Source organism: Melozone crissalis, unplaced genomic scaffold, assembly GCF_028551555.1.
Source record: "Melozone crissalis strain CALT ecotype California unplaced genomic scaffold, PUWL_Pcris_2 ptg000090l_1, whole genome shotgun sequence".
Classification (NCBI taxonomy): Eukaryota; Metazoa; Chordata; class Aves; order Passeriformes; family Passerellidae; genus Melozone; species Melozone crissalis.
In genome coordinates, this window is record NW_026535867.1 from 863349 (window position 1) to 888887 (window position 25539).

The following is a 25539-nucleotide window of genomic DNA, read 5'->3' on the forward strand; positions in this document are numbered from 1 at the left end:
CTCCTTTGCCAGATGAACTTTCTTTAAGCAAAACTAACTTCATTTTGCTTAGTGTATGTTGTGTAGTATTTGTTTTTAATAATCAGAGGATAAAAAGCATCTGATTTCTCACTAAGGTTTTGCATGCTTCTTCTTTCTTGCTTTGGAGTACTTTATAGTGATAAAACTTTTTTTTTGTTGTTAGTAGAGGAAGAGCAACAGTGAGAGAATTGCCTTTTTTGGTGAATTTTATGTTGCTATGACAAGAGGATCCTTGAATTCAAACTAGATATTTTCTTGTCTTCAGTTTTCTGCAGAAGGCTAAAATGAAATCACAGCTGCACGGGAAACATTTTAATCAGTAGGGAAAATATTTCACAACAAGATAGAGTTAGGTGGGTTTGCTCAGTTAAAAGGTTTCAGAGCAGCTTGTTTTTAAATTAACCTGGAGTCATTCTGGCTTCCATAGTGCAACAGTTACTTAGTGCAAGGTCTTTGTAAACAAATATACAAAGGTCAGTGTGAGATTGAGGTAATTAGGGCATGTATGTTTTTAACTTCCAAAGTGGATTATTTTTTGAAGATCCACACTTTTACCTTGTGGAAAATCTGTGGCTTGGGTGATTTGTACTACATGAAGGTAGCAATAACCTGCCACTGATCAAACCTATTTATCTGATATCATCTGATATTTATTTGTGTGCTGAGCGTGGTTTCATACTCTGGAGTCCCTCAACCATCTGTGGTTACCCTGGGGTCAGAGAGCTGTCAGTGTGTAGGTAATGTCAGTTGGTAAAATACTTAAAGGGCACAGCTGAGTGATGGGACATGTCTGTCTTATAGGTAGGGAATACCTGGAAGGAGAACAGAGTCCTTCAAGGTCAGAGGACAGAGAGGTTTCAAGTTAACACACAGAGGTATGTATTGTCTTTATCCCATCCCAAGTCCTGCTGTTTCAATGGATGTGTTGAGAGATCTAGCGTAATGCAAAATTCTAAAATAGCTGTGGCTAGATAATAGCTATCCTTCTAGAGCGGCAAACTAAAATACTGTTAGCTTCAAAATGCAAGTTTTCTTCCCAGTTTTGCTAATGTGAGTCCCTGTCTTAAACTATTTTCTTCTTACTGCAACTAGCAGAAGTTTCCTTGACACAGTTCTGCTTTTCCTGTTCATTTGACATCTCTTCCCACACAAATAAGCCACACCACACCTTCGATTAACTGTATCTTGTCCTTGAAAATAAATCTTCAGATAATTTGCATATGATCAGAGGCACAAGATTATTGGGGTAAATATGTTGGAGGTGGAGGGCCAGGAGTCTTCAGGGAAAGAAGGTAAAAGCTGTAAGGGAAGAGGATAAAGAAGAAATTAAGTAGTCTTTTGTAGTTTGAGTGTTTGTATGGCCTGAGCTGCTGCTGTTCCTGCTGACTTAAGGGTTTGTTGAAGTTTGGTGTGTCCTGGAGTTCGGGGTTGTGGTTTGTGTTGTTTCTAACAGGTGATTCACAAGGTGTCTTGAGGGGTTTTTTGGGGGGGTTAAACAATTAAAAATACTTTAAAATGGCAGTTTTAAAACTTGAGTCTGAAGAGAGCGTCTAATCAGAATGACAGATTATACTGAGGAGTTTGCTTTCTGTGTGGATGAGTTGGTTTGGTTTTTGGGTTTGGGTTGTTTTAAGCACTTCTTTGGAACTGAGGAAGGATTGTTCTGTATTCTGTGTGCACCCTTAATCTTGTGTGGCTGAATGGGTGGTGTGATGCACTTGTTGCAGTGCTCAGTAGCCAGGAGTAATAAAGCAGACTTCCCAGGAGGGTGTATTTTATGGCAATGCTTCATCAGAGAGTGTGCTTCTTTTAGAAAGACATAAAGGAATAAATATAGAACAACTCAGATGCTAAAAATAACCCCTTGCATTGACGTCTACTTTTTATTTTTTTTCCTTTACAAGAGACCTTTTGGATATTTAGCAAGATGCATCATATCTGCTCAGAATCCTTTTGGCTCTAGTGATGTCTTGAGGGACAGACAAGTCAGCTGATCTTAGAAAATAGCTTATCTTGGTTTGATTGAGGAGTGCAGTGTGGGAATAGAGCAGATGCTGAGGAAGAGACTTGATGTGGGTAATGGAATGAGAAGTTGGTTTAATTACTGCAGCTGTGGAAGCTGGGCATTTATGATCTCAAAGATTAAAAGACTGCTCAGCTCTTGTGTTTATGGGGAAAAAAAAGGATACTAAATACTCCAGTCAAACCCTGAGATATGTAATGGATCTCACTGGAAAGATGGTCCCTTGATAGGAAAGCTGCTTTCCCTGAATGGCTTCAGCTACAGTCTGGGATATAGTAATTCTGGCATCCTTTTAACTGTGAGATGAGGGAATGAATAATCTTCCACAACGTTTCTAATCCTAGAAGCTGAGATTTTCGTAGCAGGAGGATGACTTGAAGTGGATTTTTAAGTCATTTTCAATCTGCAGATGAACTGCAGTGGACATGATTCCTTGCACATACCTGGCCACTCGATTCTGTTCCAAATAGGGAACTTTGTGATCTGTAGTGTGAGAGTGAGCTGGTGAATCAGTTAACACTTGTAAATCAGTTTAAGATTAGATTATTACTTCAGTGCCCTTTGAAATGTATGAATTCAGTGCCAGGCCCCTTTATTTACAAACTGTGCAGACATTTCAGTATCCACAAACCCAGAGATCAGCCCAGGCTTCCCCCACACCCTGGTGCTGTCAGGGGTGGGTGCTGTGCTGCAGGGGGGATGAGGGCTCAGGCCTTTTGGGCATCTCACAGCTTGTGCAGCATCACACAGATGCTGCTTTGTGGTGGTTGGAGCAGCCCATTCCTGCAGCCCATTCCAGGGCCACAATCTGCTCATCCAAACCCTTCCTCCATGGCTGAGCTGGGGGGTCCCAACTCCCACATCCCTGTGCCTGCACAGGGCCGTTGCTGTGGCTGCTTCTCCCTTTGAACTTGAGAACAGGGCAGATGTAAAGTGCAGTTTAGACATAAAAATAGCCAGCACCTGCTTCAGTCAGGCTGGGTTGGGACCTGTGCCAGCCCTGGCTGGCCAGGCAGGGGGGGTCTGGTGAGGATTTCTCTGCCTCTCACAGGTGGAGCAGTGTGGCCATAGGAGGAGTGTGGCCAAACCCTTGGCAGGGCTGCTCCCTGGGCTCTGCAAGATTAATAAAACACCCATGCTGTGTCACCCTTTGATCACAAGTATTTTTGTCTCCTCAGCTTTATGCTGTTCTGTTTGACTTGGTTTCTTCCCCCCCTTCCCTGCTTTTAACCAAATTTACTCTCTCGTTGTGTTTGACCAAGGAAGGGCAGTGTAAAGAGAATGCTTCCTCCTAGGAATTAATTGCTTTGTTATTTTAGATTGCAAGCCTTATCAGGCTTCTGGAAATCTATTATTTATGTGTATTTCTGGTTAATTAAAAATGCTATTAAGATGGTATTAAAAAACTTTCCTTGTGTAAACAAGGGGAAAAAAAATGGTTCAAAACTCCAGTGTACAAGATGAGCTAGGCCTTCTCCACCTCCACTGTTAGCTCTACTGAAGATTGTATTTTGAATTTTTTATCATTATTTTATTGTTAGACACTGGTCCCTGGTATGACTATGAATATCTACAGTATGAGTATGCAGATGTATAATTTTTCTGAGAGCCTGAAGAGGTGATGCATTCAAAATTATCATCTCATTCACTATGACATTACTTCACTCATAACAAAGAATAATAATTATTTTTCTCAGGATAGAGGTGCATTAAACTTTGTTTTCCTTGTTTTGTCCTGGAATGAGATATGATAGAAAGTGCAGCTTGTTTCACTGTTGTCTCTTCAGATCTTACCTGCAGCAGTTCAGAATGTTAAAGGTTTCTTTAAAATTCTTTAAATTTTAAACCTTTAAAATTCCTTTTTACCTTCTTAGTGCAGAATACTAAGGACAGGGAGCAACCTTCATTAGTTTAAATGCTTTATAATAGATTTTATATCTAAAGTGCAGTTCATAAAGTTCTTAACTAGATTGCCATTCTAGAGCCTTTTAATTCCACTCCAACTTGAATTAGGAATAGTGAATAAACAAATATTGGTAGTTAGTTCAGCCTAACTAGGGGGAGTAAAGTAACTCCTGAGGAGGAGGATCCCTGAGCTTCACACAGGTTTGTGCCCAGTGAGTGTCCCCTGGATGATGTCCAGGCTGGCTGACAAGTCACCCACAGATTTTCATTTTGGAGCCTTGCAGATTCAAAGCTGGTAAAGGAAAAAGAGATTTCTGCCAAAGATTCCCTGCAGTTCTCAAATCCCATGAGGCAGCTCCTTCCTGTCACCTTTGCCTGGGAGTTCCTAAGGAAATGATTAATTTGGAGTAACTGCAAAGTCGGCTTGTGGAAGATCAGAGCATGAAAGTTAATGATCAATTGCTTCTTGTTACTGGGTAATTATGAAGAATTGTATTTAGGATTTTTTTTTCCCCTGACTGAAGTCCACTTAAAGACCTACAGCTCTAAAATCGACCTATAAATCTATTGCACACCAAAGAAAACATCTCAGCATTAGGAGAGAAGCTGATGCAGCACCTGGGGGCAGTGCAGGGACCCTCAGCCCCAGGGTTTGAGGCAGGGCACAAAATGAAGGTGGCAGAGACCACTGTAGTGAAAGGGATGTGCTGGTGAGCCAGAGGAAATGATGAGGAAGGATGGAAGCCAGAGGAAGGATGTTTGCAACAGATATTTTTTGTTTGCTATTTAAGAAAAAGTGAAAGAGGAGGAGAAATTAGCAAATTAAGCTTGTCCCTTACTCTGCAGATCACTCCTGTGTCTGTGTCCCACACTCAGGTCTCTCAGTAGTATTTCAATGCTGATTACATCACCTCTCCTTGTTTCTGTGGAAGGCTGTGCTTTGCATAGCCCTGTGTTCTGCTATTGCCATAAACATTTTCTATAATGGGCTTATTCTAGGCAAAAGAGTATTCCAGTGTTTAAAAGAAAAAAGCAAATCTTAGGATTACTCTGAAAGTGACAGACTTACATTATATATTGCAATAAGGGAAAAAAGTGTACAATTAGTGGTCATTTAAAAAATAATTTAGGTCTTTTTTCAGAGCCTGCTTCTTCCCAGAAGTCAATTTAGGCAACACTTATGGATGAGCTTGCATCAACATTCAAGACTTATTCACTATTTAAATTGCATTAATAAACCCATGTAAACCCTCAAGCATTCCCAAACACAAGGAAATGCAGAAACCTTGGCTAAGCCTGCTCAAATTCCTCTCTTACACTTACTCTCTTATGCTGTTTGTCATGGAGGCCTTTAATCAGGGAAAAACCTCAGAGCTGGCCAGGCTGCAAGAAATTGCAAGGCTGCAAGAATTTACTCCTGGGACTAAACCTGTCTGGGCTGAAACTGGGATTAATTTCCCAGGACAGGGCACACTTCACTTGGCTCAAAGATGTTCTGCCCTGGTTGCTTAGGGCAGCTGTGTGTTTCCCAGCTTCATTTGCACATGGCCATGGTTTCCTGTCCTGTATTTGAAATTCTGTCCCATTTGAAGCTCAGAGGGAGATGAAGTTTTCTGGTCCTCTACTGAGTTAACCTGCCCAGGATTTACCCTGATTTTGGGCTCCAGAAACAGCAGAATTACAGCCTCTTTCACCAAGAATAATTCAGCCTCTCCAAGTTGGACCAGAGTTGCATCAAACCTGCAATGACCTCAGACATCACCTCCTCCAGGTGTTGCCAACCACTGCAGAGAGGACCATGTGCAGCTGCCTCACCCCTGGAGGTCACAGCTGGAAAATTACAGAGCAGTTTGCCTGTAAAAAAATGAACGATGGCAAGAACCCTCCTTCATCAGGGGGTTAAAGTGGCACTGTGCTGTGGATTGGAGCAGCTGAGGTGGGTGCTGTGGAGCAGTGATCCTGGCAGAAGGCTGGGATGGACAAGAGAGGGCAGTAATGTTTTAGGCTGCCACAGCTGAACCTGCTCCAGGATGTTTGTCCATCAGAGCCCTGCCTCCACGTGGGTAGGGACAGAGTTGGATGGAACTGAGGCTGCTGGAGCTCAGGTTCTCCTGATGAGTGAACACAGAACTTTGTGGAATTATGAGGTCATAGATATATTCACCCATTTCATTCTTGCTTGTCTTGTCTTTGAGAGAAACTCAAAACTGAAGGGTTTTGTTGCAAGTTGCAGTGGAAAATGAATAGCTCTGTTTGCTGAAGAAGTCTAATTTCCATCTTGGAAAGGAGAGAATTTGTCTGTCATTGGTCCATCCAGGTCAGTAGTCTGCCTTGTAATGGATTTCCCTGCTAAAGGACTTACAGTCAACACAGTGGCTGGTATTTGCTCTGTCACTTCTGTGTCATTCAGGATTCCAGTTCTCTTTTCTCTCTACTTACACCACCTCTGACAGCTGTGGCAAGAAGGTTCACAGGTCACTTTTGGATTATGAGGAGGGAAACCACTTCTGATTATTTGTTATACACCCGTCATAACTTACTGACATCCTCTCTCGTTTTCCTGCTGTGAGTGATGACTTATTTTTCTGAAAGCACCTTCAAGTCAATAATTTCCAGTTATCTTTGGGGCAGTGGTTTGTTTTTAGAGGCTCTCTTTCTGAGAGGTGATGGCCATAGTTGTAGGATGGCAGTAGGAAGGAATTTCTGGAAGTCATTCTGTCAGTGATGGATGATTCCATAAGACATTGAGAGAGGGGCATGCCATGAAATCAGCTTTGCTATCTAGGGAGAAATTCAGCTTGTGATTAAAAATACATTGTCATTTCTCCCCCTTTTCCCCCTGACATTAGTCCAACAATATCAGGTTATTATATAGAAGATGGCCTTTGGAGAGGGAACCAAGCTGTGGAACCAGGGATTTAAAGATATTAATGCTTCCTATAGTGAGGAAGAAAGCTGACCAGAAAACACTTTCAGAAGTTTTAATAAATTATTTAAGAATAAGGAAAGAAGGGGTGGGGGAAATAAAAGGGAATGAAATGTTCTCCTTGTGAGATGATGCTGAAGATGGAGTTGTGAATGGCCACTTTAGAGTCTTGTAGGCCTTGGTTGTTGGAGCACTGAGACTATTTTCAAAGCTGTGGTATCACAAAGTAGCTAATGGAAACATGGGTTTGAAGGTTATATTGAATTCAGTACAAGGTACTGTGCAAGAAAGAAACTGTGTGTTTAAGTGCATGCACATTTATATTTAATTGCAGGACTTTTGAAATGGAAAAATACTTGTGAGTGTATGCTTGAATGTGACTCTCATCCTCAATGTACTGCCTAAATCTGTTTGTTCCATTTTAGAAGACATCAGAAAAGCAATTTGATACAGCTTACAGTGTCCAGTACATGATGTTTTATATATATATATATATATATATATCTCAATACATTTTTTTTCCAAGTGAGAAAGGTGAGGATCTCAAGTGGGAAGAGCTTCTCTCTCATTGTTTGGGGCTCAGGTACCTCTTAGCCAGCAGCAGTACAATAAACAGTGCCAGATCAAAGCCTGCTTTCAGATCCTGTTCTCTTGCATAACACTGCTGTGCTTCAGTCTTGAAGCAGAAATTATTCTCTTACCAGTTGTACTCTTTAATTCTGAGAACTTTGACCTCGGTTTTATCAGTTTAACTAAAATGTCTGCATGAGAGTTGCTGTACACAGGCAGTGAAAAAGGCAAAGATCCTTTGCATAGCCCATGGAGGAAGTTTTCAAGAATTGCTTCAGGACCAGAGAATGTTCCAAGGAGGAGCTCAACTTGTGTTGCATTGGTTTTAGGGATCCCTTTGTTGTGGGATAATGGAAGGCAGGATGAGATTCTGCTCCTGACTTGCTGAGCTTTTTTAATGAACACTTTTTATTGTCATAGTTGCATGTGTGGATTTTAATGAAAACAAAATGGCTAATGTTGTTATTTTAAATGTAACAGTATTTGTTGTATAGCTATGCAGGAATGTTATGGTAATTTTTTATACTTCCCCCCCAGCTCTGTAATTCACAGTATCACCTTCCCCACCAGCACTGAACCACCTGATTTTGGTGATGCTTTCATAGACCCTTTGATAAATATTTAGATGGAACAGCTACAAAACCAGCCAGAGCTAAAGAAAGCTGGTAATTTGTCATAATAGGGTTTCTTCAAGCATGTAGGTTTATTGTCCCCAAAAACTTCTCCCAGAGATTTGCTGTTCTCAGGGGTTCAAGCCTGAACTTACTCTTGACCAGCTATTTGCTCTGATTTCAGCAGCCTTTTTTGCCTGAAGTGGTTCATTTCCCTTCCTAGTGGTTGTCTTTACTGTCTTATGAGGAGCAATTGCATCCCAGTCCTGTGGCTCCATTCTTCATGGCCATGGTGCCTGTGGTGTTAACACCTCAATGCACTTCATGTTCAGATTGCTTCCCAGCTGCCATAATTACTCTTTTTTTATATGCAAGCCATTAATCAGTTAAAAATGAACCAGAAGATTGATTGTCAGGGTTTGTCTTTTCATCAGTTACTTCAAGAAGCCTTTTCACAGAAGATTTTTCTTTCTGTGCTGTCAGGCACCATCTCTTTTGGGCAGAATCTTTACTGCTGTCACAATTCCTCTGTCTCCAAGTTTACACTTTTAATGTGATACCACATGGAAAAGTGTGTTTGTTGAATATCCAGATAGCTGAGACTTACTTGTATTTATTTTAAACACACTCCCAATAACCAACCTGTCTTCTTATGATCTCCTTGTAGCTTCATGTTCTGATTCTTCTTTGTCAGTCTTTGCTGAAATCTCACGTGCTGTTGATGAGTTCTGTAGCCTTTCTTACATGTGGCAAGTTTGTGAAAGTACTGGCACTAAAATCTTGAAATAAATTTGCATCTTCTGCATTTTTAGAGATTTAAGTATAGTTGACTTAATTGAATGAGCAGTTGCATGTGTTGGTTTTGTTGGAGGATTTAGAAAGCAGAAAGTTGCAAAAAGCACTGTGTGTTTTTAAAATATTTGCCTGGTCGTGTTTTCCTTCTCTTGAGTGGCAGTGGTGGGAGGTGATGCCCTTCCAAAAGCCAGAAAATGTGTTTTGACATAAAACTGGCCTTGGACAATGTCCCAGACTGGATGGATGGCACTGACTGTGTGCAGGACAAAAGCTGAGCTGGGTGGGTGGGCGTGTGCAGGGTAGCTGGTGTTTCCTGGCACAGTTTGATTTCTAGAGCACAGTTTTATCTGAAATAGGATGGAATTGAGCAGTTTTTCGATGGCATCATGTCCAGGGTCAGCATGAACCTGCCTGCCTGGTCCCTATTGCTGTTCCTCTGCTAACACTGTCACTGTCTTTAAGTGTCTGAGTGTTCCATCCCTGCTTACATCCTCTGGCAGGTCCTGCTGGGTGTCCTAATCAAACATTTATATTTGCAGACTCTGCATCCTGGTTAAAATAATTTATAAATGAAGTGATCCATGTGAGAGGAGCACTCTTTGTTCTAACAACTAGCTAGAGGAGTGGTGGGTTATAGAAATGCTTTGTGTTGGCTTTTGTGATACATTAACTTGCTGGGCACACGTTTACAGAACCTTTTTTCTTTTTTTTTAAAGGAAAAACTGGTTTGCAGTCTGGTAAATCTGAGTGTCTTCAGGGCTTTTCTCATTTTTGAAGTTTGGGTTGTAGATTTCTGCATGAAACTTTCATGGTGTGAGGCTTGTGAAATTAGATAACATGCTTTAAACAAGCCACCTCTGGGTAAGGTACATCTCTAATTACTGAGACTAAATTATGTGGAAAGTGAGCTGGTGTCTGAAGTAAATCTCCAGTTCAGTAATCTAAAATTAAATAATGATTAGCTTAATTGCTTGAGGATCATAAAAAACACTCTTAATAAAATACAGGGATTAATTGTGTGTTCTCAGAGCAGATAATTGCTTCTGCTTCATTTTCAGTAACTTCTCTCAAGACAGGGTTTGGAGGTAAGAGAAATAAAATAACCTTTTGTTATGCTGATTAGTAAAGCCAGGAAAAGTAGGCTAGTTCTTATGTATGCAAGCCCTTGCTCCTGTCTGAACAGAAGCTGCAATTTCACTATTAGTGGCAAATTTAGAACACTTGCTTTTAATTTCATAGATGTGTGCCAGTTAGTCCCTCTGAAAGCAATAGTAGTTGGTACCTGTGGAGCTGAGTGTAGTAATATATATGTGAAGAAGGATCAAGTAGGGTTTTTTCCTTCAGAGAAAGGAAAAAGAGTCATAATTTTACTAAGAACTGTTTGGGTTATTCATTACCTGGGTTGTCAGCTGCTTGTTTGCATTGCATTTTGCTTCTAAACAAAATACTTTTTACCCTCATTCACTGGAGAATGTCTTTTTTGCTTATAGGCAAATGAGAAAGCAAATCTCTTGAGACATAAGCAGTGGTACTTCCCTGGAGGGAGGAGATGGGGATTCTCCTGTTGCTCTGAGTGTTGCCAGGTGCCAGAAGTGGTCCCCAGTGGTGGTGGTAAGAAAGAAATCTCCCCCCACATTTCTGTATTTGTGTTTTGTCTGTAGCAATGTGCTTTTGGGAGGGGGAAAAACTGGGTGTGCAAATCCTGTTATTTTCATGGACCTGCATGAACTGCTGGGAGAGGTGTCAGATGTCTCCCACTCAGAGAATTTTAGTTTAGGAATGAAATCAGCGCTTGAGATTGTTGCTGCTGCTGTCTCATGTGTGCTGTATCATTGCAGCAGAGATTTAACCATGAATAAACCTACCAGGGACTATAGAAATACTGATCTGTCTCCTTCTTTAAATGTAGAAGGGGAACTATGTCCTTACTGTGCTTGAAGGACCTCCTTGATGGGGTTCATAGAAATCTCAGCAATGCTGGCTGGGGTCTTCCTAGGCTGTCTTTAATCTGAACACCTTTAAATTTTATCCAATAACTGGCTATGAAAATGTTAAGCATCTCAGCAAGCTTCCTATTTTTTGTCTTTTTTTGCAGTCTGTCCTACAAACAGTGACAGGGAAAGTGGAAAGCTGCTGAGACCCTGCTGACACAGCAGCAGAGCAGTTTTCTTTCAGGACAAAATCTTAAAACCCGTGGTTATTGTCAGATGTTGACATATTAATGATGATCTCTAATACACTGCCCCTTTTAGGGGCTATTAGTAGATGTTTTTGGTAAGCAAATAATTTAATATTTGTGGTTTTGCAAAGACTTGAATTATTGCTTTGGTATTCTATCACCTTTCAAGGTCTATTGCAGGACAAGTAGTCTCCCTAAAAATGGTAATTTCTGTGAGATATTTCTCAGAGCTGTTTTGCACATTCTGGAACAGCCACAATCTGTGTTCAGGGCATGCACTGACCCTGTGCAAAGCTACATCCCTTTAAGATGTACATTTTCCTGCTGTAGAGGAAGTGAAAGCATTGATCCCAGCTCATTAGGTGGGCAAACAGACACTTCCTGCAAGCCCAAAATATCCTTGGGTCAAAAATTTTACTCCCAAAAATTAGCTATTGCAGCTGAACCTGGCTGAGTGCCTGCAGCTTTGGTGTGTGGAGGGACACCCAGTAGTTGATTTATTAAAGCAGCCTTGTCCCAGTGTCATGGTGACCAGCTGCTTTCAAAACTGGTTGTGTAAAATGTTTTTGCCTGTTCTTGTTGACACTGGTGTAGGGGCAATGCCCCAGAAACACAAGAAAGCCCTTTTTTATCTGGTTGCTGTTTTGTATGTTACTTTTCAGCTTACATGGCTGCAATCTTTGCTTTTCTTCTTTGTGTGTAAGGCTTGAAAAGGCCATTGATGAGTTACTGAGAAGCTAAAACATGCTGGGGTGGGAAGGAGCAAGATTTTGGATTGTGACATCTCTAGAAATCTCAAGCTGTGCTTCTGTTCAGAGAGGAGAAAATCTGAATTTCTCATACCCAGGCCTGCAGGGTGCCAGGCCTGTTACGTGTGTGGTGCTGCCTGGGTGTCTTGTCTTGGGTCACTAGAACTTGAAACAAGGAATAATCTGGAAATTAAATGCTCTGAGTGAAGTGAATGGCCATGCTGGAAGCTGCATGGATTGAAAAAAACCCCTGAATAATCCCTTCAGCCTTCACTTTCTTAATTGCCACCCAGATGATGAGAGCGCTGGACCTCCAATGTGAGGAAAGGTTGAGAGAATTGGGATTGCTCAGTCTGGAATAGAGAAGGTGACTTCATTGTGGCTTTCCAGTGCCTAAAGAGAGCTGGAAAGAGAAAGAAAGATGGAGAGAGACTCTTTACAAGGGTCTGGAGTGACAGGACAAGAGAGAATGGCTTCAAACTGAGAGTGAGCAGGGTTAGATCAGATATTGGGAAGAAATTGTTCCCTGTGAGGGTGGTGAGGCCCTGGGACAGGTTGCCCAGAGAAGTTGTGAATGTTCCATTCCTGGAAGTGTTCAAGGCCAGGTTGGATGGGGCTCTGAGCAACCTGGGATAGAGGCAGGAGTCCCTGCCCATGGCAGTGGGGTTGGAACTGGGGGATCTTTAAGGTCACTTCCAGCCCAAACCATCCCGTGATTCTGTGATCTGCTGCTGTTGTCCTTATTGTGTGTCTTACTGGGGGGGATTTATCTCTCAAACCTATCAATGTTATAACTTGTAGAAATTTCTGGAAAAGTCAATTTTCATAAAAACTTAGTTGAGACCACAAAGAGGAAAACAAAGTAATCTTTGGATTCATCAGGCTAGACCTGAGAGCAGCTCACAAAAGCAGTCATGGCAGTCACAGTTTCAAGAGTTTCTACAGTTCAAGCAAGGTGAAATGTAAATTATATGGGAAGACCAGTTCCAGTCCCTGTTTTCATATTTAATTTACCAATGTGGAGGCTGTGGTGAGGTTTCAATCCTGTAAGACAGGCCTCTCCCCTGGCAGAGTGATGCTCTGAGAAGCTGCTCCCAGAGGTGTGATCCCTGCTGTTGGTCTGGTTTTTAGGCAGAGTCAATTTTGTGCAACTTGCAGAAGTAATGTTTTCTCCTATCTGTTTTTCATAAATAGCCACTGAGTTGTTGCACATTTTATTTGGAGGAAAGGAGCATGAGAATGGGGTTTTTTTCTGTGGCACTCACTTTTACTCTTCAAAAACTGCACCCCATTAAGCTTTGAGCCTCTTTCCCAAGGAAAGACCAGCCTTGCTGAACAATTCTGGATATGTTTATGGCTGGAACCCAGCACTGTTCAGCCCTGCCAGGGTGGTCACTGCTCTGGGCCAGCACAGGATCCATTCCAGCTGTGGGTATCTGCTGGTGGAGCTCAAGGACCGAACTTGATCTCCTGGGGATGTTTATTTTGAGAAGGAAAAAGTAATCCAAACTGAAAGTGCTTTCTTAGAAGTCATAATGGCATTTACTCTTTCATAATTGTTTTGAAAATGTCAGAGTTTCTGTGGGAGCAGTTGTTTTCACATGTGGAAGTTGTGAAGGCCACACATTCAGCACCTTTGGCAGTACTTTCCAAAGCAGCAGAAAGCACAGATTTAAACACAAATACTGTCACAGGATGTGCTTCAGGACAATATTACTGTGCCTTAGAGCAAGGCCACTTCTGATTCAAGGCTTCATTTGCCCAATCTCTGCACCTGTGTCTCCCTCTGGAAAGAGCCTCCCTTTTCTCCTTGGTTGTGGTGTTCAAGTTTTGTTGTAGTTGAGATGGAGACAATACAAAGCAACACACTCCATTTTCAGAAGGCCTCAAACAGTTTTTATTATGGCATGCATGCTTTTTATACATTCTTACAAAACTATAAGTTTACACTTTACTCATTGATCACAAGAGACAAACAATGTGCTTATTGGAATAGGCAGTTGCAGGTTTCTCTTATTTATCCTTCTTGGCTTCTATGTCAATGACCTTGGTGGAAAATTCTTTCAGGGGTAAACATGGATCCTCTTATCAAACTTCTCTCTGGCTCACAGAAGTAGCTGTAAAACCTCTTCCACAAAGTTTAGTGGGATAAGAGATGCCCAAGAGTCAGTCAGACTGAGACTGAGGAGTTAAAGATTGCATAACCAAATTGTAATTGCAAAGGGCTGATAAGGGACACCTTCCAAAAGCTGAGCAAGCCCCCTCCTGTGGGATGTATGGAAAGGACAAAAAGGACAGAGGGAAGAGGCTCAGGGCAGTGTGAGCTGGTGATGGGGCTGCTGGGCCCTTGTGGCACTGCAGGACCTGGGGCATTTTGCAGGTCCCTTCTTTGCCATGGCTTTGTGAGCTTTGTCAACTTGTTCAGTTCAAAGTCATCTGGATACTTTGGATCCATGTTTCAAGATGGGAACAAAATGCCTAAGCATCATCTTGTGCAGTTCCTTTTCCTGTGCTGAAGATACAATAATGCCTCTTATTACTGTCCTGTGTGCCCTGGGTTAACTGTTCCCTAATGTCTGCTGAAATTATCTGCTTTACAAAATACAAAACATCTCAAAACACAACCCAAACCTAAAAAAAACCCTCAAACCCAACAGTTTAGCTGAAGATATATCTTGTTGGTAGAGATGTGGGATGAGTAATAACTGTAAAGGCAGTTATACAAGCAAACCTTGAGGACATGCTGACCTTAAGCTTGAGTTTAGAGTGAGCCTGTGGTAGTGCCTGGGAGGAGAGAATTATGAGCACTCAGTCAAACCAGGCATAGAAAAAATCTCCCAGTTGCCTGGAAGTAATGAACTTACTGACAGTAAAATACTTCTGATTAAGGCAGTGAAGTTTCAATTATTCCAGTTATTTAGAAATCTGGTTTATTACAGTTAAGGTAAAAAGAATTTAAATAGAACTAATAAAAAGTAGTATGTGTTTAATGGGCTTAAAAGTGAACAAAATCTGCAGATTCAAGAAGTAATTATACATTGCTGAGTAAATAGCATGAAGTTTTTTGTTCTAGGTCTTGATTGGGGAAATATCAATTCTTTTAGATTAGTTCTGGTAAATAGACCAGGCTGCCTGTTTGTTTATTTTAAATGAAGCTAGTCTGGTTTGCTAGACTCATTGTCTATAAATGTGTCCTGTGTTAACACATTGCATTGAACTGCAGGCAGTTTGTAATACCCTTGAATATCTGATTTTTTGGGCATATAATTGCACATGAGCTGAGGGTTATTCTGGCAGATAAAAATGAATCATAAGAGCATAAATGCTGCTTCTCAAACTGCTACACAGCCTGACTGAGGAGCTTTTGAAGAGCAGTGCCAAGCTAGCAGTGGTGACATCCATAATTCCAGTTTGGCACATAGGGTCTTTTGAATATGAAGCTTTGGTACAGTGAACTCCTCTCTTTACTAATTAGCTTCTAATTTTTCAAGTGATGGGGAGCAGTTTTTGACTTGGCAGTCAAACTGTTCAGAAATGCTGCAAGCTCCAAGAGAAGTGGATGCTCACTTTTATACCAGCAATTTCACATTCTGCATTTCTTCCAGGACTTAATAACTGTTCCAGCAGGAAACAATTTCTGCTTTGGTGTTTTTTTGTGTCTCTGACAGAAGTGGAAGGAATACAGAGGAATGTATGGAGATGCAGAAATTTCCACTCAGGCAGCTGCCCACCCTGGCTGGGGTTGTGATCACTGAGAGATCTCCTGTGGTCACATTAGTGTCTGTATTTGTGGCACCTGTAGGACTGAAAAAGGACTCACAGAGGCAGAATATTTGAATGTCCTTTTGTCTGGGTCTGTTAAACATGAGACCATGATAAAGAGAGCATCTGTGGAAACTCCCCAAGTTTCACTATAAGATGTGTTGCTGTCTGAGCGTTGCTGGTGGAAGGCAAGTGTGGATTTTTAGTGGGCCAATCATTCCTGGGATTCCTGCAGCCCTCAGTGAAAGGGTATTTAGGTCATGTCCCTCTCAAACATTGCATTAAAAGGCCGCTGTTCAGAAGAAGCTGAACAAGGGACACTGAATCGTGACAGGGCTGACCAGTGCTGGATTTGTGATCTTTGTTGGCAGCATATTTCAAACACTCTGTGTGTTACCACAGAAGGGTCCCCTGCTCTGCAGAATCCAGATGGCCTAAATTAACTATATGTGCTGCTAGAGGCCTATTTAGCAATAGAATGCCAAAGCCACCCAGGAGATGGGAGATATTAAGAAAAGGTGAGAGCCGTAGAAGTTTCTTTTCAGGTTTTTGCCTGATGTGGATTTTAAAGACAGATGGGATGTTTACAGAGTGGCTGCTGTTCAGTTTCCCAGCTGAATGGCCAACAAAAGCCTGAATTTACACAATGTGCAGCCTTCCCACTTACAAGTTATTTGTTTTGAATTGTGGGCTCCTGCATTTGTAAAGAATTCTGGTTTTAATTTATAAAGATTTCACCACAAGCAAAATGCACATTTATGCACATGCAGTTCAGCTTTGTATTCAAAACATGGTCTTCAAATTCACATAGGAGAAAGATTTTTTTTTTCTTTTATGGTGGCTTGTTTGGGGTTTGAGGGTTTTTCATTGTTGGGTGAAGAGGTCAATGTAAAGGCTGTGTGGTGAGTGGCTGCTGCCAGTATTGGTACAGAGACCAGGACAGGCTGGTGTGATCTTGACAGAAAACACAGAACAATAAACCTTTGTTCAGCATATATTTGTTTTTGCTATCAGTCTGCTTGATAAGTCTGGTCTATCTTTTTAGGAAAATACCTGCTTTTGTGTATATGCAAAAACATGTCTGACCACAGGGGTAATTATGGATTCAGTCTGATAACAGCCTTGTGCAATATTTGTCAGTGAAATAATCCAAAAGAAGAACAGATCTCTTATTCAGGAATGAACACGCTGCTGTTGGCAGTCAGGTGACATCCAAGAGAGGAGAAGTTGGATCCCATAGGAGGAAGGGGATGATGTGGGTCCCTGCCCTCTGGACAGCTCTTAATTTCTTGATCTTTTTTCCCCCTTTGGGCTGTGGTAGCAGATGCACAGCTCTGTGTGGGCAGTGTGAATGCACGGAGCAGGATCCAGCTCCCCACCCTCTGGAATTCAGGCTGCCAGTTCAGCTCACTGAACTCTCAGAAACTGTTTGCTTGTGTACCTGCTGCATTTTCAGGTCATATTTTTCACCTATTATTTGTTCTTGACTGCAGAACAGTGGGTTTTATTTGAAGCTGCCTCAGTGACAGTCACTCAGCAGAACCCTACTTTGGTGTTGGTATTTTTGCTTCTTTGTCTCCCCTGTGATGAAGGTCTGAAACATCTGGATTTGGAAGAATGGTGACTTTTGTCTTCCCTCACCCTTCACATGGCCTCTGTCTCCTTCCAGGCTCAAACCATGGAAAATTTCATGGTGAAAAAAATTAAAATGTATAGACATTTTATGTATATAAAAATGTATAGACAAGGTGTCTTTGTCCGTGTGACAAATGCCAGCCTGGTGACAGGAGCCTGGTTGGTCTTTATCACTTGTCTCAGATCTGTCAGGAAGACTGGGAACTGTAAAGTCAAAATTGCATGGCATATATTCTGTTTCTAAGTTCTAGAGCTGCCTTTCTTCATTGCTGGTAAACTGTGAGCAGTTCCTGGTTTGGAGGTACTTTTGTAAGTGAGATCATGCAAATGCTCCTCTGGGCATTTTTTAAGTTTAGTATAGCAGGGCACTGGCAGGGCAAAACCTTCCTTCTGTCTCTCTTTGGTCTTGCAGCTGTGATATAGCTCAGGTGTCACCTGAGGCCTTTGCTTTACCCTGTCCCTCTAACTTATTTATTAATCATAAAAATAATAAATAATCCTATTCAATCTTTTCCATCCTGGCAGTAAAGCTTGTGGTACAAACTCTGGAGCAGAGGCATAAATGAACAAATGGGGTGTGCTGAGCCCTGCTCTGTCTCCAAGCTGGCTCTCAGGAGGTGGTGGCTTTGTCTCTGGACACACTGGATTAAGGAGGTGGTGGCTTTTTGTCTGGGCACATGGATTCAGGACATGGTGCTTTGCTTTTGAGCACACTGGGTCAGGAGGTGGTGGCTTTGCTTTTGAGCACACTGGGTCAAGAGATGGTGGCTTTATCTCTGGGCACATGGATTCAGGAGATGGTGGCTTTATCTCTGGGCACATGGATTCAGGAGATGGTGGCTTTATCTCTGGGCGCATGGATTCAGGAGATGGTGGCTTTATCTCTGGGCGCATGGATTCAGGAGATGGTGGCTTTATCTCTGGGCACATGGATTCAGGAGATGGTGGCTTTATCTCTGGGCACATGGATTCAGGAGGTGGTGGCTTTGCTTTTGAGCACACTGGGTCAAGAGATGGTGGCTTTATCTCTGGGCACATGGATTCAGGAGATGGTGGCTTTATCTCTGGGCACATGGATTCAGGAGATGGTGGCTTTATCTCTGGGCACATGGATTCAGGAGATGGTGGCTTTATCTCTGGGCGCATGGATTCAGGAGATGGTGGCTTTATCTCTGGGCGCATGGATTCAGGAGATGGTGGCTTTATCTCTGGGCACATGGATTCAGGAGATGGTGGCTTTATCTCTGGGCACATGGATTCAGGAGGTGGTGGCTTTGCTTTTGAGCACACTGGGTCAGGAGGTGGTGGCTTTTCCCCTGGACTCACTGATTCAGGCTTTGCCACCAGACAGCCCCAGGATCTTTCCTGCCCCAGCCTGTTCACTTTCATCAGGGATCCTGTGTTACTGTGGATCAGAGAGCAAACCACACTGCTCCTCTTCTGCATCAGGCAGCGTTTAATACCTGAAATTTAAAGCAGCTCAGCACTTCTTGGAAGACAGAGTTTCCATTTCTTCCCAATTAGTGCTCAGCACTTCAAAGGGGAGCTTTGAACCTGGGCAGGGGCTTGCAGGCATGAATATTGTGCTTGCTGATTTTCTGTGTAGCAGCAGTCTGAGGCTTCTCCTCGCTCAGCCACAGCACATTTGCATGCAGACAGATGTCTCCTGGCTGGCTCTCTCTCTGTCATGTGTTTGAGGCTTATTTTTTTTTTCCCTGCATAGCTTTTCATCCAGAAAGCAAAGTATTTCATTTTCCCTGTGACATCTCACAGGTGAGACTCTTTTGTTTATCCTTTATTTTGCATCCCTGTTTTAACAAGTGATGGGCCTGTGCCACAGAGCATCTTCCAGATTCACCCAGTCTGTCTAGCAGGTGGCTCCCTAGGTTTCACAGCTTGGTGTGTAAATGCATTTAACACTCCTGAAATTTCTTTTGTAGTTTATTTTTATCTGAATACAAAGGATGAATTCCCAATTGTCTTGAAAATTCAACCACTTGGAGTGAAGAGGAGCATTTTATGTAGTCTTAGAGATGAGTAGACATTACTGAGGTTTTTTCTTAATAATCAGAGACTAAGATTGGCAGCATTTTGTAATTACATAACATTGATCTATTTTATACATTGCAAGAGGCCTATTACTCAAATAATTTTGTACTAATAGGGCTTCTGTTAGATAACTCCTTTTCTGTTTGTTATGTAAGGGCTGGTATTATAGAATTGCTGTTTGAATACCAGCACTATAATTTTAGAATAGCTTTTATCATAGAAATACCAAGTAAGCCTTGTTCCAAATATAGGCAATTATTCCAATATCGTAATTATTTTTTTTTTCCAAATGAGGCCTCTTGTTAATTGCTACTTTGGGTTCTGTTTTCATTATAAAACCACGATGCTGTCCTGTGCCCAGTCATAATCCATTTTGTGCATTTTCTCTAATGAATGTTGTGCATTGGAAAAGTATTGATCAGCAGTCCTGGAGACTGGTGATTGAATTTCACCTATGAAAACATTGCAAGTGCCAGTTTAGTGACTCTGCATGTCTGAAACCCTCCTGTCATCTTTGAACTGTGTATGTGTTTGTCTCTTGGGCTTTGGGGTTTATTTTGATGGTTTTGGTATAACCTGATTTCTGCAATTGAGAACAGACGCAGTGTGACCAATCTCCAAATGGGATTGGGGAACACAATCAGTAAAAATTCCTTTGGAGCCCACAGAAACTGATTATTCCTAAGCAAGGAATTTAGCTGCAAGCTATCTCCTTCATTGACAAAGATGTAGATAGTAGTAAGACTTTTACCTTGGAGTTGCTTGAGAAATGGGGTTGAGCTGTAAGTGAGGTTGCAAAAGTCCAGACCTGGACTTTGTGCAGGATGTAAGAGGACAGGAGGACCTATTGACTTGATGCATGGAGAGCACCTGAAATTTTCCCTTATTTTATGAATGCTGTGGTGCTTCTATCCTGTTTTTCCACTGGACCTTTATTCACCACACTTTCTGAAGTATGTTGTATTTAATTGGTGGATGCTTTAAACTCAGAGGCAGCTTTTACATTCTTATTCTACCCAGCTCTGCTAAATCAGATAAAAGTTCCTATTTGTCTATAACTTTAACATTCAGAGACTCCTTTTTTTTTTTTTTTCCCTTTTTGGCCAAATAATTCCAAACATTGTCTGTTCTTTGAATGTAAATGTGTTCTTATTTGTTTCATCTGAATTGGTTTTGTGCTGCCTCTTTCAACTTTATTGAAATCTTCTGATGTGACTCTACTTCCAGGGCAGCCAGGATTTTAAGAGAGTCTTACACCATGACTTTGCTCTCTTAGTACTCTTGCTAAAGTTTAGTCAAAAAATGCGAGTGTCTCTGCCTGTGACTACCACTTAAATTTTATTTTTGGTATCTAAGCTAGATTTTGTGTGAAATTTGTTTCTTTAGAGGTCTAACTTTGAGTTATCCTGCATCTTCGTAGAGGGCTGTGTTTATAAATGGGAGTCACTCTTCAGTCCAGCTGTTGTGTCCTGGTCTCTCTTTACCTGGACTGTCCAGATTATGCTGCAGAGCATCAGGATGGGGCTGATGCCTTGAGAAGGCTGCCCTAGAGCAGAGACTAGATGGAGCTAAAGAATAAAGTAGGGATTTATTAAGAGGCCTCAATAGATCCACCTTGGGCAGCACAACCCAAAATGGCCACAAAATGGACAACAGGTCACAGGATCTCTCACTTTTATAAGTTCTGCTCCATTTGCATTTGGAGCTAATTTTCTAATTATAGCTTTAGGTTATGAAGTCCCATCTTTCTTGTTTTCTCTCTTTGGTCCACCTTGTTTGTGCTCTTGGGGCTGAGATTTGGATCATTTGTCCTTGGTGCCCAGCTGGAGCAGGAATTGTTTTGTCTTCCTGCTCTGTGCAGAGAGCTCACCATCGCCTGATATGAAGCCCAGACTTACACACTAAAGCAGAACAGAATCTGAAACATATAAAAGCTAAACCTGAGGCATCAGGGCCCTGAGCTTTACCACCCCATCAGCACCATGCTCCTGCACAGGGTGTAGCTGCTGCCCCCTCATTTCTCCCCTCTCCAGGCTCCAATATCTCCTCTTTGTTAACCAAACCCCTGGACTGTGCCTGCTCAGGCCTTCCAAAAGCCCTGATTGTGGAGCAGGGAGAAGAGAGAGGAAATACCATTATCATCTGTTAGGTCCTGTGATGGGAGGTTCCTTTGTGCTGAAATCTAGATTTTGTTAAAATCCTTTGTCAGGTCCTGCAGACACAGAAAGTGTCGAGTGGCCGTGCTGAGCACACGCCCGACCACGCGAGCGAATCCGGTCCATTGTAGCCTGGTAATTTCCTGTAAGGAGCTTACTGGATTAGAGCAAGGGCTTGGTTTGCCAGCAACACCACCTGACTGTCATATTTCTTGAGCAGTATTACCTGTTTTAAATATTAGCCCTCTTCTGCCCCATTCATGCCTTCATTCTTGAGGTAAGAGGGGCTTTTTTAGTTCAGTGGCTTACAAAGCCATGTAGCAGAGAGGACAGCCAGGTGATTTTTCAGGCTGCTGAGCAGGCAGTTTTAGTAGCTGAAGCACTTCCAGATTTACCTCGATGTGCTTTTGTCACCATAATCCCTCCTCCATGTCAAGACTGATTCGCTTTCCTAGCCAAGACTCGCATCGTGTGTTTTTGCCGTTCCATTTCTTCTCCTCTTTGTTTTTTTTTGTGTTTGTTTGTCTGTTTGTTAATCAATAACAAACTGGGAAGATGTTGGTAAACCAGTCAAGTATATGCTTGTTAGCTGGAGTCTGCGCTACCCTGATTGTCCTGGCTTTAGCCTATTACTTGTATTGGTAAGTTGGATTTTTGTACTGCAGCTGTGCTGGTGGTGGCTTGTCCTTTAAATGCTTCCTTGGGGTGAGCTGGAGAGTGGTGGTAATTTTTGAAGTGCTCTAGAAGGCTGGTGTGTACTTACCAATGTGTGGCTGGGGTAGATACATTTCCTGATTTGCCCTCATGTTACCTATTATGGGACTCGGTTTTGTTGCCTTCTGAGTTTTTGTGTTTTTATTAGCTGAGAGCATGGTGGCTAAGGATGCCACTTGGGCAAGGTGGTGACTGTTTCCGTTTTTTTCTGCAAGCCTTTATAGAGCTCTTTCACTCTTATTTTATGCTCTCAGTGTTCTCACAGCTGTCTCTCAGCACGTAACACGGAAATTAGGCTGACAGGCTCACAGTGTATTAGTGTGTTTGTATTAGGGACACAAATGTCTTCAGCATGGAAAGGGGATGTTTCAGGCAGGTGAAAATGAAGATTCTACCCCTTGGAGGTGGTGGCTGGGAGCAGCAGAGCCAGGAGCCCACACATGCCTGGCTGTTTTGACTGGGTTTGGGAAGGGTAGGAGCAGGGCAGGGCTGCCCTACATTTCTGGGCTGGCCTTGTTTCTCTGTGTCTCCACATATGTCCAAGATGTTCAGCCAAAAGAAGTCTTGAAACTTTTTAGAGCCTTGTCTGGAGCAAACAGTGACTTTTAGAAATCCAATCTGTTGACTGGCTTTAGTGAAAAAATACACATCAACTGTAAAAGGAAAAGCTTGCTGGAGTTGGAATTAATATGGCTGTGCCTGGAGAACCTTCCAAGGAGTGTGACATTGCTGGGAACAAGTTTCCAGCATGACACATGAGTTTGTTTGTTTGTTTAATAAAGTGCTTAAAAAACAAAAGGAATGAAAATGTATGTAGGATCATCTTGGTTTTTCTTTGCCAAGTTTTTCCTCCAGGCAGTTATGCCTGTGCTATTTACAAGCCTACAATCCTCTGTGTGTGTGTGTGTATGCACACAATTGTATTATTAATGAGTTTATTTACATTTAAGCTTTACAGTGATTCTCTGCAGATATGTAAACTCTCAGCTATACAGTGTGGCAGCTCAAAGTAAAATGTGTGTGATTACTAGTCCCTGTAATCCTCAAAATGTGCAACAAACCAGATATGTGTAAGTGATTTTGCAGTTTTAATGTTAAAATCAGGAAATCTAGAGTTTAAGGACATCTACAGCTGCCCTGCTAAATGTTATTTTTAACAAAAAAAAGTTCATGTGATAAGTACATACATGAACTCAGTGTAGTTTTTAATTAGTTCTTCATGTCTTAACTCAATATTGGGGTGTGATACGTGCATCTGACAGCAGTTAGATTTTGTACTGATGCAAATATAAATTTGTGTGCATTATGCATACAGAATAACATGCACACATCTCTAAGAATTCATTCTTTCCCCTTATTTTTTCCCTCTTAAAATTCTTGACTTGAATCCAGGTCAAATCTGGTTTGCAGGAGAGATTACAATTCTGCACACAGCAGGAATTAGCTGGTATTAGGTCAGATCCTCTTCTTCGACAACCTCAAGGTTCAGGAGAAAATTAATTACATCACCTGCTTGTTTGTGAGAAGAGAGATCATTCAAACCTCTTGATTAGATGTAGATGAGATTTAATGCAAGTACCTTACAGCACTTTTATGCCTTTGTTGGTTTGGGTATTTTTAACTCTTTAGTTTGTTGTTGCTTGAAGAAGCTGACTTTGATAAATATTTTAGTTCATTAATTTTTAATGTAAGTCTGCCCTGTAGGAAGTAGCTAGAAAGACTAATTATTTCCTTTTTCTTCTTAAATATGTTAGTTTGGCTGCTACAATTCCCTGAGAATATCCTCAGATGGAGCTGGGGTGATTAAGATCAGAGATCACCAGTTCAGCAGGGAATCAACCTTGCATATTGAGAGATTAACTCGGGGTTGTTTTTTGGTTTTTTTTTTCTGTAATTCCATCTGATTTTTTGCCTCTCCTGGGTTGGAGCACCCTTATTAACTTGCTGGACCAGATGCATTTTGGTCACTTTCTGGGCTAAATTCAATTTGTCCTCTCTAAGGAATTCATCTAAGAAGTGAATATTCTTTGTTCTATTGGAACTTGCGGCACCCTCCAGGCTGGGGCTCCCTTGCTGCATTTCTCATGCAATCCCACCCCAAGCCTTGGAAATCAGCATGTCTCTTCTATTTCCCCCCAGGAAAAATACCAGAAAGATGAAGATAAATATGCATTTCTTGGATATGTGAAGGCTGGTGCTCAGGCAGTGGTGAAAGGGTGAGGGACCAGCAGAGTCTCAAAGTTACAGGCAGCTGTATAGGGAAAAATCCAGAAAGTTCTCCCATTACCCAGCCACATGCAGGCTCCTTCTGGTACCAGGTGTGACTCCTCTAAGGATGCACTCAGCAATCCAGTAGTGCGGGACCAAAGTAGACAGAAATTATAACAGCATTAGACATCACATTTCCTTCTTTGCTCAGTCATTGCCTCTTCAGAGTTTGTTTGGTTAAATTCTCTCCCCCGCATGAGCCCCTAAAATAATTGTTCTTTTTCACCAATTGAGAAATCTCTTAGCCCATAAATAATGGATTATCACTCTGTGTAGGCTGGTCATCACTTAATATATAGGATAAACTCATAAGAATCATTTGTACTTTTTTTGGGTGTGACCATTTCCAAGCTACAAAATATTTGAAACAAATGCTTTTCTTTTCTTTGTCCCCTGCTGCCAAATCTGCCTTCTGTTTCAGCTTCTGGCCACCAAAGGAACCTGGAATATTAACATGTATTTAGTGTGATTAATTGGTGTTCTTTGTATTAGATGTGAAGGTAATTTGATACAGTGATTTTACCTCATTCCTAGAGCCACCTTGTTGCTTGAGTGAGGTGCCCAAATGCCTGGACTTGCCATGAATGCTTTGATTTTATTAATGCACTTTAAGAGCAAAATAATTCAGATCACATTTTGGCTACTGTTGTATTTTGTGCTTCAATAGATTAATATTTTTTGAAAAGGGACACGTATCCTAGACTGCTAGTTTTAATGAACTACATAATTTCACTGCCCCGTGGGTTTTTGGGGTTTTTTTGGTTTACTTTTTGTGGGGTTTTTTGTTTGTTTGGTGGTGGTTTTTTTGGTGGGGGTGGTTTTTTTTGGTTTTTTTGCTTATTGACTGAAGTGGTGCTTTGCTCTCTCTTTCTAGTGTTTGAAGGAGTAGTTTAGCACATGATGTCTATCTTCACTTGGATTTTATTAGCAATTCCCATAATGGTGTTTTTGGACTGAATGTATTACCTGTTATTTCAGCCACAATAACCTAAGGTTCCTAATTTCTGTGAGCTGATGCACAGACAATGGGGCCAGGCTGTTTCCATGGGAAGCCCCTGGCCATGGAGATGGTTTGGAGCTCTGGGAAGTGCAGTGTAAACACTAAACTGGTGAAATGTGAGCACTGAGCCCCATTCCTGTCACATTAGGGCTGGGTTTGTGATATCTGTCATCTGT

General features: G+C 41.7%; 1 protein-coding gene across 4 annotated transcripts in view; it reads left to right on the forward strand.

Moving 5' to 3' along the window:
- AGPAT3 (1-acylglycerol-3-phosphate O-acyltransferase 3) overlaps positions 1-25539 on the forward strand; it is an 87381-nt gene that overhangs the window by 29315 nt on the left and 32527 nt on the right. For 2 of the 4 annotated variants that reach the window (XM_054291279.1, XM_054291278.1), the window contains exon 2: positions 10342-10462. The exons of the other annotated variants lie outside the window; for them this stretch is intronic. The gene's annotated coding sequence lies outside the window, so the exon portion shown is untranslated. The remainder of the gene's footprint in view (positions 1-10341; positions 10463-25539) is intronic. 4 annotated transcript variants of the gene reach the window in all.